The sequence below is a fragment of the Falco peregrinus genome, chromosome 13 (assembly GCF_023634155.1).
Source record: "Falco peregrinus isolate bFalPer1 chromosome 13, bFalPer1.pri, whole genome shotgun sequence".
NCBI classification, from domain to species: Eukaryota; Metazoa; Chordata; class Aves; order Falconiformes; family Falconidae; genus Falco; species Falco peregrinus.
Window position 1 is genome coordinate 3,564,533 of NC_073733.1, and position 16,523 is coordinate 3,581,055.

Below are 16,523 nucleotides of genomic sequence, written 5' to 3' on the forward strand. Positions count from 1 at the left end.
GTGGCTCATGGTGTTACTATGGCAGTAAAATGAAACCAAATGCAACCAGCTGGTTGCTATACTGCTGTTAGAGCCTCTTTTCTGTTTTTGACCTTTCTAAAACTCTCCGAAAGGCATTAATGTGTTCAAAATCCATCCAGGACCTATAGCATGGCACAAGGTGAAGGTGCTGGCGAAGCAGTCCTCCCAGCGGGCACCGTGCATGGAACAATTAGGAATCCATCAGCCAGGCTTAGCTTTGCTTTTTTTGTGCTGCTGCGCCGCGAAGTCAGGAACCCAGCTAGGAACGGCTGCAGCTCCAAATCAAGCCACAAAGCAGCAGGAAACCACTCAGCAATATCAGCGATTTGTGCATTTCTTGGTTGAAAACAAAGAGAGGAGAAGGCCAGCATTATTACCGCCCCGCTTCCAAGTCACCTCTCCTCCTTTGTCTACCCAAGTTGTTGGAGGCAAAACCCCTCCCCTTCCCAGGTGGCTCCCAGCTCCAAGCTCTTTTGAAAAACCTTCCTCCTTATCTTTATTCACACCTGACCCATTCTTCTTATGCCTCCCCTACAAAGTGTAGGAAAATCATTAAATCAAGTGCCCAGCTTGTGCCTTCCTGTGCAACAGCCTTGCCTGCGCCTCAGACCTTGTTTTCTGCTGCTGAGCTCTGCTCTGGTCAGCTGGTCCTTCCTAGCATGGACCTGCTCTACAGGCTGTAGGGGGGATGGGAAGGAAAAAAAATAGCGAAGAAAAGGACAAGGTAAAAAAGAAACACATTGAGTTATCTCTCCTCCTGCCTTTGGCTTCTAAAATATGCCTTATTGATTTTTATATTTATTATGAGCCTGTAGCATTAGAAATCCAGGGTCACCTGAGGACTTTGAGACAGTCACTGTGCCGTTTGCCATGACCGCTTGGAATGTGACAGCGAGATAGAGTTCAGAGCTTTGTGCTTAAAAAGGGCTGGCCATAACTATCCGGTCTGAAAAGGATTTTCTTCTTGTTTTGCAGGTAGAGGTCCAACACACAGAGCTGAACTGCTCTGACCATGTCCCACAGCAAGAAGTAGTGACTCAAACTGGCTCACTCATTATCATTCTTTTGGAATTAGTGACTTAGTTAATGCTCCCCATGCTAACATTTTAAAAATTGCATTTATTTTTGTTCTTTTGTATTATATACCCTTCCCTTGCTCAATATGTTTCTTCTTTCAACTCCAAGGAGGAATGATTTTCCTCGGCCACAGTTAACAGCGAAGAGTGACCCACAGCTGCAAGGACCCACAATCTTCTTCACCACTTTTCATCAGTTGGAGCAGGGTCCCATCCTACATCCCACCACACATCGGCAAGATCCTGTGCCATATCCATAAGCCTGGGGTTGTGGGTGCTGTTGTGGGTCCTGTTGTGGGTCCAGTGGGGCTGGAGCAGGAAGAATGATTGTTGCTGTGCATCTTCGAGATGGGTGAGCAGAGCCAAGTGCCCCCACAAACGGGGCTGCGAGCGCACAGCAAGTACTGGCCTCTGAGACCACTGAGCAAACAGATAAGTCTCAATTCCGTGGATGCTCCACACTTGATGAAAATGTCTGCTCCCTCACACACACACACAATTTTTTTTAAAAAAAAAATAAATACAGCTCTCCCTGCAGCCAGCGATGCATACTAGATGACTGCCTTCTCAACATGAGAGCAAAAGGGCAAATGAATCACATTACACTCCATGAATAAAAACAGAGTCTTAATGCAACAGCGACTTAATGATTTCATTTTCGATGCACTAGACAGTTTGGCCTCATTTGGAGAGGTGCTGAGCACCCCTGAGTCCCACTTCAGCTAATGGGGACAGCAGGCACTTTGTACCTCGGGATTCTCCCCCGTGCCCCGTGTGCGCTGGGGAAATTCTCCCACATGGTGGGGACACTTTCCTCAAGGTTTGTGAAATGAAAACATGATAGTAGGGATAAGCCTGGGCCAAAGACCTTGGATCTCGACCTGCTGCATCAGTCCCGGGGCAGGTGGGATTAGGGTTTGCAGCTCTGTTTGAACGGTGCATAGTGAAGAGGAGCCCAGCGTTGGCCGTGACGGTGCCCGGGCAGCCCTGGCGATGCGCGGCGGGGAGCAAGCCCTGTGCTGGTGGGGGTGGCTGCTGGCAGCACCAGGAGGCAATGAAGGCGTCTGCCCAGCGTGACTCCGCACCCCCCCGTGCCCAAGTTGAAGGAGATGGCGGTGTGAGCCACCTGAAATGGAGAAAACAGCATTTCCCAGCTACCCCTTGGCAAGGTGCTGATGGGGCAGTTATGGAAAAGCACATAGTGGAGGGACAGCAGAACAGAACCAAATCCCACTGCCGCTGCGGGATCAGAAAGGGGTTTCTGCAGCAGATCAAACCCAGCCAAGAAGCAACACCAGCACATGCAGACACACAACTATCAGCACAGGCAGGTCACAAATAACAAACTCTGCTCAAACCCTGGCAGGGTGTCAAACATACACACCCCTGCCTGAGCTTTTTGGGCTCCCTATGGCCTTTAACCCATCTCCTGTTCCCAATTTGCTTGGTAGAACTAGCCATTTTCTTTCAAAAATGCTCCTGCACTGGCAGCATTTCTCAAAGCCCCGGTGTCCACATCTAGTCACAGCAAACACACCCACTGCGCAGGCAGTGTGAGCTGTACCCCAGCCTTGGCACCATCCTTCTCAGGAGGAATTAAAAAAAAAAAAAAAAAAAAAAAAAAAAAAGACCTTCACTGTTTTCCTGTATCTGTTTGGAAAATACATCCCAGGACAACCTCTCCAAAACAACATCAGTCCTCTGGCAAACAAAAAGAAGTCAAACGCAAAGCATTTATTGCCAAAAGCTCTTCCTTCGTTGTAAAATACTGTTTAATTTTATCCCTTAGGCATCTATTATCTCATAGCCCATATTATTTTTCCAGCTATTACTGCTTAATTTTCCACATCCAAAAAGTACGTACAGACACAAGCCAATTTCCGTCTTGGCATAATTGTTTATGAGAAACAAACAGCTGTTTCACTGGGGTCCTAACAAATAGATGGTGAATCGATGCTTCTCATCTCTTCATTAGCTTCCCACAAGAAACCGGCTGCTGTCACGTGTCCTCTGCCACCGAGCATCGTCACCCTCCCTGCCACAGCCGCTAACGAGCGGGGACCCTCGCTGATGAGGGGGCACCTTGTGGAGGGAGGAGAAGCCAGGGGGGATCTGCCGGAGCCCCTCGTTTACAAACTCATGCTGCGGTGGAAATAAGGGCTAAGCATAAACACCTTTTTTTTTTTCTTTAAATAAAAGCTGCCGAATTGTAATCAGAGCTTAAAATAAAAAGTAAAAACCATGGCTAATGGAATACACTTATCAAAATGCTTGGACTGCTTCTCTTTTCCCATTTCTGGTTGCAATTGTTTGTTTTACCGCTTGTTGATTTTGTCGTTTCTTTTTCTACTAGTGGAGCTCCTGCGGGGTCTGAAAGGGGTTTTTTTGCAAAATTTTACCGCTGGCTGCACAAGTAAGCATAGGACCTTCTCAAGGTACAAAGTCTGTAACCCCCATTGTATGGAGATGGTGGCAATGTGATTGCCTGTGTGGCTGCCAGCAGCAGCCGGATGGCAGGGAGCAGCTGGAGGTTTGCAGAACAGACCCCAGGAAACAACCTCTACTTCCCAGACTGGAGCATGGAGCGGACAAAGAATGGCAAACAAGCTTAGAAACTCAGATTTTAAGAAACGACTGAAGCAATTAAGAAATATACAAAATTGCAAAATATTGTAAAGGCATAGAAGAAACTAGCCAGAGTCACTAGCAAAACCAGCTGTGTCTGTGTGAGATGGACTGAAAACCGGGTGTCGATTCTGGTCTGCCTTCCCACAAGTATTTTCCATGCAAAAGGTTGTAATTCAGCCTAATTCCAGTTCTGAATTCACTGAACCACTGCTGACTTTTTTTCTCTTAACACGCAGCTACTCAGAGTAGGGTTGGGGTACTCGGGGCTTGTGGACTTGACTTCTCATGTTGTGAAGCACCAGCACATCCAAGGATTCCCCAAAGAGCCGGCAGAAAGGGGTCTGTGATAATGGAGGGGAAAGGGAAAACAGGGTTGATGCAGGAGCCTGAATGGGCTCAGCACCTGGGTATGGGCCAGAGCGTCTCCCAGCATCAGCCCCATCTCGGCAGCTGGTCTCAGCTGGGAGGCCGTTGGGGACGGAGCCTGTGCTGGGCACGGGGATGGCAGCAGGCATTCTTGGCTCAACTCCTCACGCCCGCCTGCCATGCACAATGCAAGAGGCATTTCTTCTGCTGCTTCTTCATTTTCATACTTTATTCACGCTTCTGACAAAAGGCATCACTAACGTTTTCCTTTCTGTCACCTGTCCTGGCTTTAGATGCTCAATTTAAAAAAATAAAAAGCTCCAAAAGCAGTTGCAAGCATCAGTGCTTTGCAGCGCTCTGGTCCTGTCCAGTGGGTGTTACCACAGCAAATAGAAATTGCAAGCAGAGGCCGAACAGCAATGAGTCAGGAAGGCAGAAAGGCGTGAAAACAAAATGAATGGAAAGGCAATAAACCCGCAATATTTCACCACCGGTACTGAGTTCCTGGATAACCTCCATCTATCAGCGTTATCAGTGCCTGGGAGCTCACCGGAGCTGTACTTACAGCACATTAGTGACACCAGCCCAGAAAAGGCTGTGGCAAGGGCCCTGGCCATCCAGCCTCTCCAGCACCTTGGGATCCTCCTCCAGAGTAAAGAGGAAAATGCTCAAGCTTTTACCAGCGTCCTACGTGAAGCAGAAAAGAAAACCAATGGGGCAATCCCAGGCAGCAAGATGTCCCTGTTTAGGAAAGGGATCGATGATGGATGCATGTGCTGAAGTGCTGTCCAGCTGGGGGACCCTGTCTGCGAAGGAGGAACAGGCTCACACACCTCAGGTCTGACTCCAGCAGAAGCCAGGTGTGCTGCTTAGGGAATAGAAACCTGAGAACTATGTATCAAAAGGAAAGTTGTTCCCTGTAAAAACCTGGAGAACAATTCAAGGAATCAACTTAGAGAAAGGAGACCCTTTTCCAGTCACCCCAAAAAAACACCAGTGCCCCATCATTCCCCATTTCTCACAAAGGCACAATGCGTAGCAGCTCCTCTTTGAGGCAATGATGGGCAACCCCCCTTTCTCTGTATCTACAAAGAGATTATAACAACATTAGCAGAAAAACGGAGGATGAGGACCACCTCAGTTGTTTATTTTCCAGAGCACCAAGTACAAAATACCCTACCGGTCCACTTTTAGAAACAAGCCCTTCTTTTTCACTCCTATGCAGAACAACGTAGACAGCTGCCTGCAACTGCTGCCCCTGGCTGCCCATCTCCCGCACCATCCCTGCCACGGCACTGGGAGCCCCAGCCATGCTTCCAGTGCAGAAAGCAGTCGCATATGGGCTTTGCCTGCAAGTCAGGCTCCTGGCATTACACAGAGAGCTGCCCCCACCCCTGAAAAACCAGGCTCTGCCTCCCCTCACCGACCTACAGCTTGGACACAGGTCGGGGCCCCCTGCCCAGGCTGCAAATAAAAATCACCATTGTCTCCCCCAAAAGAAGCTAATTTCCCATTAGCACCGCAGAAAACTCAGGCAGCCAGCAAGAAGAAAGCTTTTTACAGAGATATAAAAACAGGATTTTTGTATTGAAACACATGCCACAGATGGTGTAGCAGACGAGGATTAATTCATGAATCATATTTCTTAAATGATACAATCTCTCTTTTCACTTCCATACTTTCCCTTTTTGACTCAGAAGCAGGGATTTAAGATGCCCTTCCCAGATATGAATTTTGCATGAACAAACATTGCGGGGCGGGGTGGGGTGGGGGGGAAGAAAAAAAAAGGCAGCAATAAACCAGAAAACCCAGATGTTTAAAGCTAAGTTCTCAAATGTAAGCAAACGCATATCCTGTCCATCTATGAAAGAACAGAACATGTGTGGAAATGCAATATATGCAGGCACAGATCTGGGACTAGGGTGGGAAAATGCATTCCCTAACATTTGGAGATTACTAATGCTTCAGCTAGGGTTCTGAATTTCACAAAAGCTGATTTTATATCTCTCCCTATCTTATTTGCCACCCTCACAGCAAAAGAAAAGCCTTAAGGCAAACAATTCCACCGAGAGGCCCTCCTCACTCCGCCGTTCGGGTTTGTCCCTCCTCCAGCCCCCATCAGCGTTTTCCTTCAGACCCCCCTGGCGCAGACACTGCCAGGTTGCTCTCCAGGAAAAGCTCACGGAGCCCACAGAGCCGGGGGGGCCGCAGAAAGCCACAGCGAGCCAAAGCGACCTGCACCACGCAAACAGCAACTATAGCTCGCTACCATCGCTGAGTGATGCTTTAAGTGGAAAAGGGGGAAGGAAATGACAAAGGAGCTCTTCAACAGCCGGAGACGCCCAACTCCCAGCTCCTTCTCAACTGGAAAGCTCTTCCAGCCCAGCCCAAGCCCAGAACCACGTGCCTGCGCAGATCCACCGCTTCTACCCAGGCAGGAGTGCAGGTTGAACCAGGGCCAGAAGAAATAGTACCAACAGTCCAAACTGCCAGCACGCTGCCCTTCTGGGCATTTTCTCACCTGCAAAAGGTGCCGTTATAGCTTTCCTTCATCACCAAATCAGCATTTCAGTCATTTTTTCCACTTTGCACATGAAGCAGCTACGTATATGCTTAACAGCTTCTTTATACAGCCTTGCACTTACTATTGTAGCTTTACACACAAAGCTTCAAGTTAGAATAAGGGCAAAAAAAATTACTTACCCTTAAATTATTTCAACCTTTCCCTGCTTTGTGGATGACGTGGGCTTCTCTTTTGGTTACTATTTCCAGATTTGGTCTTTGGGTAGGTGAATGGAAGAGGAGAATGAAAGGAGTTGTATTTGATGACGATGGAGACTGTAAAATAAAGAGAAGCACTTTAGTGCAGAACCATCCTCTCTATACATACATATCAGATTAAATTAAATTAAATTAGTGACACCTACATAAATGCTTCCTACTGTTTTTATGCACACATACAAATATCACAACTGTCAAAGAGAATGCAGCTGTCAGTAATATGGTGGGGGGGGGGGGAGGGGGGGAGGGGAAGAGCAATTTCTAAAATGGAAGGAGAAAACCCTAGCATAACAACAAGCATTTGAGTAGCAGCAAAGGGGTTTCCACTGGTTCGCAAGAGGGCAGGCAGGGCACGAGGCAGCTGCCCAAACCAGGCTGCCCACAGAGCTGCACTGGGTGCAGACCACATGGGAGCACCTGGAAAGGGCTTGAGCAGAGGGCAGTGTGGAAGGAGCACAGGGAGCAGAACCGCAGCAACAAACCTGACCAACGCTCCTTTGCTTTCCGAAATACTACATCAGCTCAACTGCTTTTGAGAAAGCATGGAAGGAGCGCAGAGTTTCAGAAAACACAATTCACCCATACCCTGTAACGCTGAAAGGACTCCTAGCACAGGAAGGAATTAATAACTTGGTCACCATACCAGCAAGTACCCCCCTAAAAACCAGACTGATCTCCCACCATCTGCTTTAATAGCAGGATTTCTGCTAAGTGGCTTTCCCCTACACAGACCCACATATCCATGTAAACACACAAACAAACCATTTGGCTTCCTGCAGTCACGGGGTATGCAGCTGCTCGGAGAAGGGCTCCGTGCCTTTGACATGATGCCAAGGTTGAATTCCTGCCATCCCATTTACACCTACACCTCTCCCCCCGCTGACTCCGTGCCCCGCTCCGTGCAGACTCCTTGAGGCTGCAATCAGGTGGGTCCCTCCCTCCCCTCCGCTCGCCTCCCCAAATCACTGCCCATTGCGCGTGGTAGGTTGGGATCCTTAAAACAGAATTTCGCTGGAAGTAATGGAAAAAAAGAACAAAGACGAGAGGAACGGACTTCCACGCTATTATTTTTCTTGTGACAACTCTCCCACCTTCTGCACACAACTGGCATCTCCAGCACCGCCAGCCCCAGCACAGACACCGAAAGCATTCCCGAAACGGCATATTTACCAAATTATTTAGAAGATGCTGTGCCTGGTAGTGGAAAAAAAATAGTCCCCGAGTCAAGGAGACTGTCCTTATTTGGTTGGAAAAGCACAAAGGTCACCACAAACAGTATATAAAAACACATGCTAACACTGAAGAGGTCTAAACATAATATTAAATAACACTTTTCATAACCAGCTCAGTATTTAACACTTGCCCAGAGGCCTCTGGTAAATCCTAGGCGCTTTAACAAAGCAAGGAAGCTTTTCATTGCTATTTAGCAGAACAGGGTAAGCAAAGCACAAGAGAATAAAACTGCTCAAGACATCAAGGACCAAGTCAGAAGCAAAAAGCCAGGTCTCCTCACCCAGCCCCTCCACCACTGAATGCCTTGCTAGGCTGCTGTATTTAAATAGAAATATTATTGTTAGCCGTAAGCAATGCAGACTCATTAACATTTATTTTAGTGTTATAAAATATATTTTTAAATACTCGAAGAAATAATCTGGAGGAAGTGCTAAAGCTCTGAGCATATTTTCAATATGTCCCAGCTTTTCCAGAGAGATTTCAGACCTCCTGGTAAGACACAGACCGTCTCAGAGGCTGCAGTGCGGGAGCGTGCGGGTACCTCCAACCTACCCAGAAAAGCAGCACATGCAAATTCCCTGCCCTTACTTCTCCTCCCAGATTGCTCAGTGAGAGGTAAATCTAAAAATGCCATTGATTTTAATTACTCGTGGACAGCAGAAACCCAAAACTATCATTTCCCGCATGTTTTTAATGTGTGTGGGTGTTATATGTGAATAACACTTGGAAACAGAGGAACCTGATGCCTGCAGAGCCACCTCCTCGAGCAGCACACCAGCAGAAACCCCTGCCAGCACGCACAACTCCTGCTGCACAGCTTCCACAGAGCCCAAGGTCAGCGTGCAGGTCCCAGCCACGCCGCACCTCATCCCAAAAGCTAATGGAAACCACCCATGTTTCCAACTTCTAATTTGCCCAGCAGAGCACGAGCGTGACCAGGGAGAGGTGACGCAGCCTCCCCCCATCCTCAGGAGAAGCAGGCAGCATGGGCAGCTGCCCACACCGGCCCCTGTCAGGAGCGGGGTTTGGGGCGTGGTTGAGGGGAGCAAGCAGCGGGTGGTGGTTGTTCCAGTGGTATCCGTAAGTACATCCAGAGAAAACCATTGCGGGAGGATGCTGAGCTACAGAGGCAGGAGGCAGATTCAATACAGAGACCAGAAACCAGAGGTAGGCACCAATATATGGAGCACAGTGCCCTGTTCTTACCAAATCCAAATGTCTCCAGAATATAGATGGTGCATTTTATCTTATATACACATTTTACAAGACAACTCCAGTTTTCCATATGACCCAGCCAGCCTTGGGCCGCCTTGGACAAAATAAAATGGGAGGAGGCAAGAAATAGTTTTCATTGTCAGAAAAGTTATTGCACAGTTAGCATCTGAGAGCTCCCCCCGATCTCGGAGCAGTCTTTCATCAGTGTTTTGGTGGGGGAAAGGAAGAACCAAGACAATTTCTGTGGTTTCAGAGCAGGTTAAATGCACGCCTGCTGCAATCTGCTGTTTGGAGACGGAAGGAGACAGCACCTTCCATGGGTCCGACCTGGCACCCACTGCTCCTCCCCAGGCTGTGGCAGCCACTGCGGAGCTGGAGGAGCTGCTGCTCCAGTGTTTCAAGCCACGCATCTTTTCCCTAGTGCGGAGAAGGAGGGACGTGCTCTGGAGCTCAGCCATGGTGGTCCCTGGCACTGTGCAGATGGCAGCGGTTTGGTTACCCGGTGCTAAATGCAATCTGCACAAGCTACAGCATACACCAAGTTCAAAGTCAAAATGAACATTTGTTCTACAACAAAACACATTGCAAATGATCCTTAACAAATTTTAACTCTTGGTACAGTCAGATAAGAAGCACAGTAGCATGGATCATACCCTGTTGTTATTGCAAGCTCTGTGCTGCTAAACATATGAGTGGCAATGCAGAGATATCTATATTTTGTGTTTTGGTATAAATTATAGAGCAGCATAATAGACCTGAAGAGGCAGCTTTGCTCATTCCTGCATTGCTTCCTTCACATTTTTAAGCCCATTAAATTTCTTCCCGTTTAGTTGCTTTATTTTGGTTCCTTGCTGCATAAAATTGTTCCGCATTCACCAAGCGGTGAAGCCGAATAAATAATGGCAAAACTTTCCCTGCAAAAATTTGGAGAGCTGTTATGTAAAGCAGAGGGTATCAGCAGATAGAGACAACTCAGAGGCAACCTGAGGTTTGGTATTCTGTGTCAGCTTGATACACAGGGGAAATAACCCTTTAATCCAGTGCAGTGTATTTCATTTACTGTAGTGTTATCCAGTTCGAAGATGTTATGAAAGGAATCCCCGGAGAGACTTAAGACTTCAAAACCAGCCTGAGTTTGAACTTAATTCCACCGTTGCAAAAGGCTGTAGCAGTGGAAGATGACCTTTTCCGTACCTTGCATGCCAGGAGCCATTCTGCCTCATAATGTCACACCAAATTAGAATATTCTCTTTTTGTTTTACTCGGGAATTTGTTTTGTCTTTTCTTTTTAATTAAAAGCATCTGTCACTATTAACGAAACGGAGGGGGGAAAAAGAAAGAAAAAAAATCAATAACAAACAGATTAAAAACGGTGATGTCAGGAGAGATGGGGAGAGCCAAAAAGCCAGGTAATTAACAGAGGGAGCTTTGCTGCGTAAGCTCATCACCAGAACCCAGGTCAGGAGCAAACGAGTGGTGGTGCTACCTCCTTGCTGCTCATCCTCGTTTCACCCATTTGAAACAAAGGGATGCTCTTGTCCCAGCACCAAGCTGGTCTCCCCCAGATACATGCCCCAAATCCCACCAGCGGCGGGACCTTGGATGGTCTCTCTCCTCTTCTTGGATAGGAAAGGAGAGGGGAAAAATACCATCAAAGTGCAGATCTCAAAGTTGCTCAGGTCTTGCCAAGGTTATCCTGAATAAATGTTCCAATACATTTATAAAAAAGACCATAAATCTGTGGTAGTGCAACAGAAGCTGGTGGAACTCCCTGTGATGATGGCAGGGATGAAGTGGTCTGACCTTCAACCGACTGCAGGCGCTTCACTGACCAACACGCATTTTTAAGTAATCCTGCAGGAAGCTTAATAGACAAGTTATGGGAAGCCCAGTTAAGGTTGTTTGCTGTGTTAATCGCACCCATGGACTGTATTATTTTGAGGTGACCCGTAAAAGGCCAGTTTTCACTTGCTGCATCTTACCGTTCAGGTATGAATGTGATTAAATGTAAACTTGCATTTTCCAAAAATACAGTTCTCCCACAAAATACTATAAATTAATTACAAAATGTCTTCATAATGTGAAATTATTTAGCCTGTTAAGGCAGTACAAACAGCTTTATTGTATCATTAATAGTTAGAAATGTTCAGTCAGCACAGTTGAAAAAAATGTAAACTAAATATGTCAAGGATACATTGCTTCCTACTCTCACTATTTTTTTAATGTCTTATTTCATGGTAGATAAGTGAAAAATCTTTTTACCTGACTTAGTGAGAGGCTCATTTACTCATGCAAATTTAAAACCAAGTGTCATAATACAATGAAATTATAAAAACATATCAAAAAGAAGTTAGAGAGTCACTAAATTTAACTCCTAATGGAGTTCAACCTGTCGTATGCAGTTGTATGTTAATGGGAAGAGCTACAGGGCTCTGTAAACATCAGAGCGCACTCAGAAACCATCACACATGCACAGGGCTTCTGGAGGAAGCCCTTCAGGTTTTCTAAGGGAAACTTGAATTTCGACCCCAGCCAAGGTTACGAGTGTGCCCAGCACCAAATCAATGAAAACGCATCGCGCTGGTCTCTGCAAGCGCTGGGTTCTGCGAAGCTGCTTCACTAACACCGGTACCCGTGCAGACCTGGGATGATTTGCAGGCTAGATACTTTACATGCGTAGGGATTTTCTAAATCCGTACAACATATTACGGCTGACATGATGAAGCGCTGACTTTGTGGGCTGGAAGATACTTAGCAACTTAAGGGCTTGGCTCTGAATCTGGGTAGATCCAAGTAACAAAGAGAAACGGGTGCGTCTGAAATAACAGCAGCAAACCACGCGCTAAGGCAGAGGCAGGATCCTGCGTTACAACTTGCTTTATTTTTTTTACTTGCTGATAGTCTGAGGACAGCACTAACGTGAAGTCTTTATTCTCAGAAACAATCTCTTATTCCAGGAGCAAGCCAAGAAGATGAAAGGGTTATAAGAGAAGGGAAGGGAGGGCCAAGGTTTAAGATATGACCAGTCCATCTGGTAGACCTCCAATATTCATCAAAACCAACCCACTAATGAGGCACAGAGGGAAAAAGATGCCTCTGCAGAGAAATTGGCTGAAGATATAGGGAGGCAATTTCCTAAAGATGCTAATGTCCATCCCCCTGCCCATCAGACTGGGTCGGGTTTGGGTCCCAGCCGTGGGACCCCTCCATTCACCGCCGGGACGGCTGCAGCAGAAGGCACGGGCAGGGAGCAGTACTGCCCTGTGCAACCCCCCCACCGGCTGCCACCTACCCCACCGCAGCTGCAGCGTGAAGCTGGGGCCCAACGCCTCACGAAAGGAAGAAACAAAGATTCCCTGTGCTTCCTGACCCAACAGAAAATCGTGAAAATAAGACCCTGTAACAAGACAAGGTAAGGGAACTAATGGAAAAACATCAAGTTGCATTAAGGGCTGTGTTAAAGGTTTACAACATAGTCTCCAGACAAGTCCACTGATATTCCTGAACCCTTATCGATCCACAGGTCAAACCAGAAACAAAAAATATCAATTTCAGAAAATATCACTTGCTGTGATACAGAAAAACCACCCCATCCCTGTGCCCAGGTAAATACAGGGACCTTTCCACACGAGACAAAAATCTGCCGCAGAGCTAGACTGTAACTACAAAATCACTAACCTGTCCCTGTCTTGCAAAACACAAAGGCTGATACACGGAATTAGGGAGATGTCCTACATAAATGCTTTAATTAATTTGTGAAATTTTGCACCCTTCTTGGAGGCGTGCGACATGGCACTTTTTGCTCCCCTAGATTGCCACAGTTCTCAATTTTATTTTTATCCTAAGTTAGATATGAATCAGGATCTGCAAAAGACAAAACAACACTCTGTAATCATCCAGCATGCCAATTAAACTAAAAGATACCCTGGAAATTAAAATTAAATGCCGTATCTATGAAAAGAAACAGACAGCTTCCTCAGAAACAACAAAAAAGCCCGGATTATAGGAACATGACTATGGCAGTCCAAAATTGTAGCCGAAGCAGTTATATAACTTACTATCATCCTTCACATCTGCATACTGTAGATCTTCATCAAATCGTGTATGTTTTTGCACATTTATCATCAAGATTTATTGAAGTTGATTCCATAAATTTCATTTAGTTGTTCACTGCTGCTATTTGTTTCCAAGGCAACAAATGCACTTTGCCCAAGCTGCACAGTAAATCATGATTGTTCGGAATTTGGGGGTCCCTGCCCCTCGTGCTGCACAACGGCTGCACCTCCCGACGCAAACAACAGCACCGGCTCGGCGGCGGCAATAATTAGCAACAGATTTGGTGAGCATTTAAAAAAAAATAATAAACATAATCCATGCTATGGAAGGAAAATGCAAAACTAAGCAGGCAGACAGTGGGCTGCCGGCAGGAAGATAGGATTCATGCAAAGCCCCCTCTCCTATCTTATTTACACCTCGGATGGCTGGAGGTTGAAAAATCCATTCGCAGGTTCAGGAGGAGTCGGAAGGCTCTTTCTGCAAAAAATAATGATAAGAAAGTCGCCTTCTCATTGTAGTCGTTGCAAAAGGGACAACTACAATAGTAAGGAAAATAGAAAAGCAGAGGATTTACCAACACTGCACACACGCCTGAGCCTCCCCCGCTGGCAGCATCCGATGGCTCTGCCCCTGCGGGCACCGGGAGTGGAGCCCCCAGCACAGAAACCTGGCAGGCAACTTCGGAAAAGTTCAGCTCGGGATAAGAAAAACTCTCCGTCTGACTGGTGATAGCATAGCGTCATTATTACAATTTTCAGCAGCTGAACCACAGGAGGTGGGCAACTCCAAGCACTAACTGGGAGCAAGCATTATTGCCCCATTTTATGCGATTCAGAAAGCGGCATCAAAGCTGTCCTGTCCAAGCTGCCCTGTCAGCACCGAAGACGCTCGGGAGCCACCCGGGAGCATCTCTGTGCCCCTGCACCACAGAACTGCTGCACAAGTCGGAGCAATGACCCACCATGACGGGCACAGGATCGCTAAACCACCTTTTCAATAAAGGGCAGTAAAACAGAGACCAAAACTGCAGGAAGACAAAAATCAAATGCAAGAGACTGAGCTAAAACATGCTCTGTGCTCCCGGAGACGACTCCGGGGAAAAGCCTCACACAAAAAGCCATTACTTCAGCATTTCTAAAAACAAAACCAATCTCATACACGATGTCGGTATTTTAATGGGACATGACGTTTTTCTAAAGACAATGCAGTTATTTCTGTTTATCTGTCATAAGCAAATAGCCATGACTGCAAAGCTGCTGTATAAGGTAGCTGACAAACTCAGCGCACTGATGCTGGCCAGTATAGACCGAACTGGAAACTTTATGGTGTGAATGAGGGAAACCCACACTCAGCTCCCCAGCCCAGTCACAGGAGTGCCATGTAACTGCAGCCACTGCGGAGGAGCCAGCCCCAATTCCCCAGCACGCAGGAAGCTACAATCCCTTCCCTTTTCCCCCATTTAAAAAAAAAATTAAAAAAATAAAAATTGCTCTCAAACCCCCTTTGTTGGATAGCACATTCCCTTGGATTCACACATTATTGCGGGAGTGATCAACGCAGACAGCATCCCTAATGACAAAAGCCACCAGTTTTGCTGCTTTCAGCCTCAGAAACGTTAAGATTGTTTGCTTTCTAAGTGCAAGTCCCCATTTAAAAGGCATAAAGAATTTGCTATAGCAGGCTGGATCAATGATGCAGCAAGCCAAGCATGCGACCTCCAGCAGGGTGGCTGGGTCCAGCGCTCCTGGAAACAATAAAATAACCTTACGCTGCTCCTGATCAACTGCACAATGCAGGAAATGGGGAAAAAACTTACTCCTGGCCCTTGATGCAACGAGCTACCTCCTTCAGCTCTATGAACTGATTGCTGTCATTATTATCAGGCATATTCACCCCCTTCTCCCCTTCACTGCAACGCCTGGCATCCGAGATGCAAACCTGGCTTTCATAGCCATGACACTGGTACGATGGAAGCAGGATAGATGGAAATCAAACAGCATCATCTCCAGTTCAGTAGCAGGGAAGAAGAGCCCTCTCGCTGTCACGTTACAAAGATGGAGCACGGTGGCAGCGTGCCGGTCAGCAGCTACGTCCCAGGCAGCGCCCAGGCGTCCTCACCAGCACGGGCAGGGATGCTGCCCGCTAACAACGGCCGCTGAACACAACCTTGTTTCTCTGATAGCAGCAAATGAAATCCACCCTGCGAACACCATCATCTCCTTCTAACAAGAGACAAAGGTATCGCGCTGCTCATCAGGCACCGAAGTGACAAACTGCATTAACTATCCCAATTACAGGAGCGCTACAGTGCTTCAGCCTCACCCCTGCGCTCACGACCGTGGTCTCCGCTGTTTACGTGAGCGTGAAAAATAACATGTTCCAAGGGCAGCTTCGTGTTTTACACTACGATAAATAAAAAACAACACAGGGGTCACAGTCCACGAATTGCCCTCTTCTTTCAGGAAGAGCACTGGAAATGTATGGTCCTGCAGTCGGGTGACAGCTGGAGAACATCCCCATGCTGCTAAAAACATCTAATATAAGAATATTCTCCAGCCAACAGCACAAAAGCAGGGAGAGGGTGTAAATAGCCTTTGAGGAGGGTGCATAAATAACTATAGGTACCATATTTATGCTATAAAAATCCTCAGGTTTTGGCCTGGCTTTGCAAACATGAGTTTTCTTTCTCAGTGCTCTGCTGGTGCTGTGTGGATGGGCTTCCCTCCCCTTCCAGCCGGCACACGGGGGAGAGGGCAGGCCTCCGCTGGATCCCCCAGTACACCCTCGGAGGAATGGCTGGCAAGGGAATTTCCTTTGCCAGCTGATTAAAAGAGATCCTATCAAGGCTGATGGGACCAACAATTGGCTACGTTGGGCTAGATCCTGCCAGGGGTTACAGCCACGGGGCAGCTAGGGGCTGTGATTTCACACGCCTGCCTTCAACACAGAAAACAAGCAACTACATACGCGCACACGGGCGTACGCACATCTCACATTGGTGCGCTCTCTCCGAAAGCAATACTATCTGCTCTCTGAAGAAGCGTGAGCTGCCAGCCTCCAAGCTGGGCGAAAACACATAGAGGAGTGCAGCCGGTGCATGTGCATGTGACACAGGCATCTGCATATCACGCCACCCCTCTGCCTCCC

The 16,523-nt window shown here is 47.2% G+C and overlaps 1 protein-coding gene across 1 annotated transcript in view; it reads right to left on the reverse strand.

The window, feature by feature from the left end:
- The window catches only part of NEXMIF (neurite extension and migration factor), a 173,126-nt gene that overhangs the window by 51,560 nt on the left and 105,043 nt on the right, over positions 1-16,523 (reverse strand). Inside the window, exon 2 of the mRNA XM_055818247.1 lies at positions 6,795-6,929. The gene's annotated coding sequence lies outside the window, so the exon portion shown is untranslated. The remainder of the gene's footprint in view (positions 1-6,794; positions 6,930-16,523) is intronic.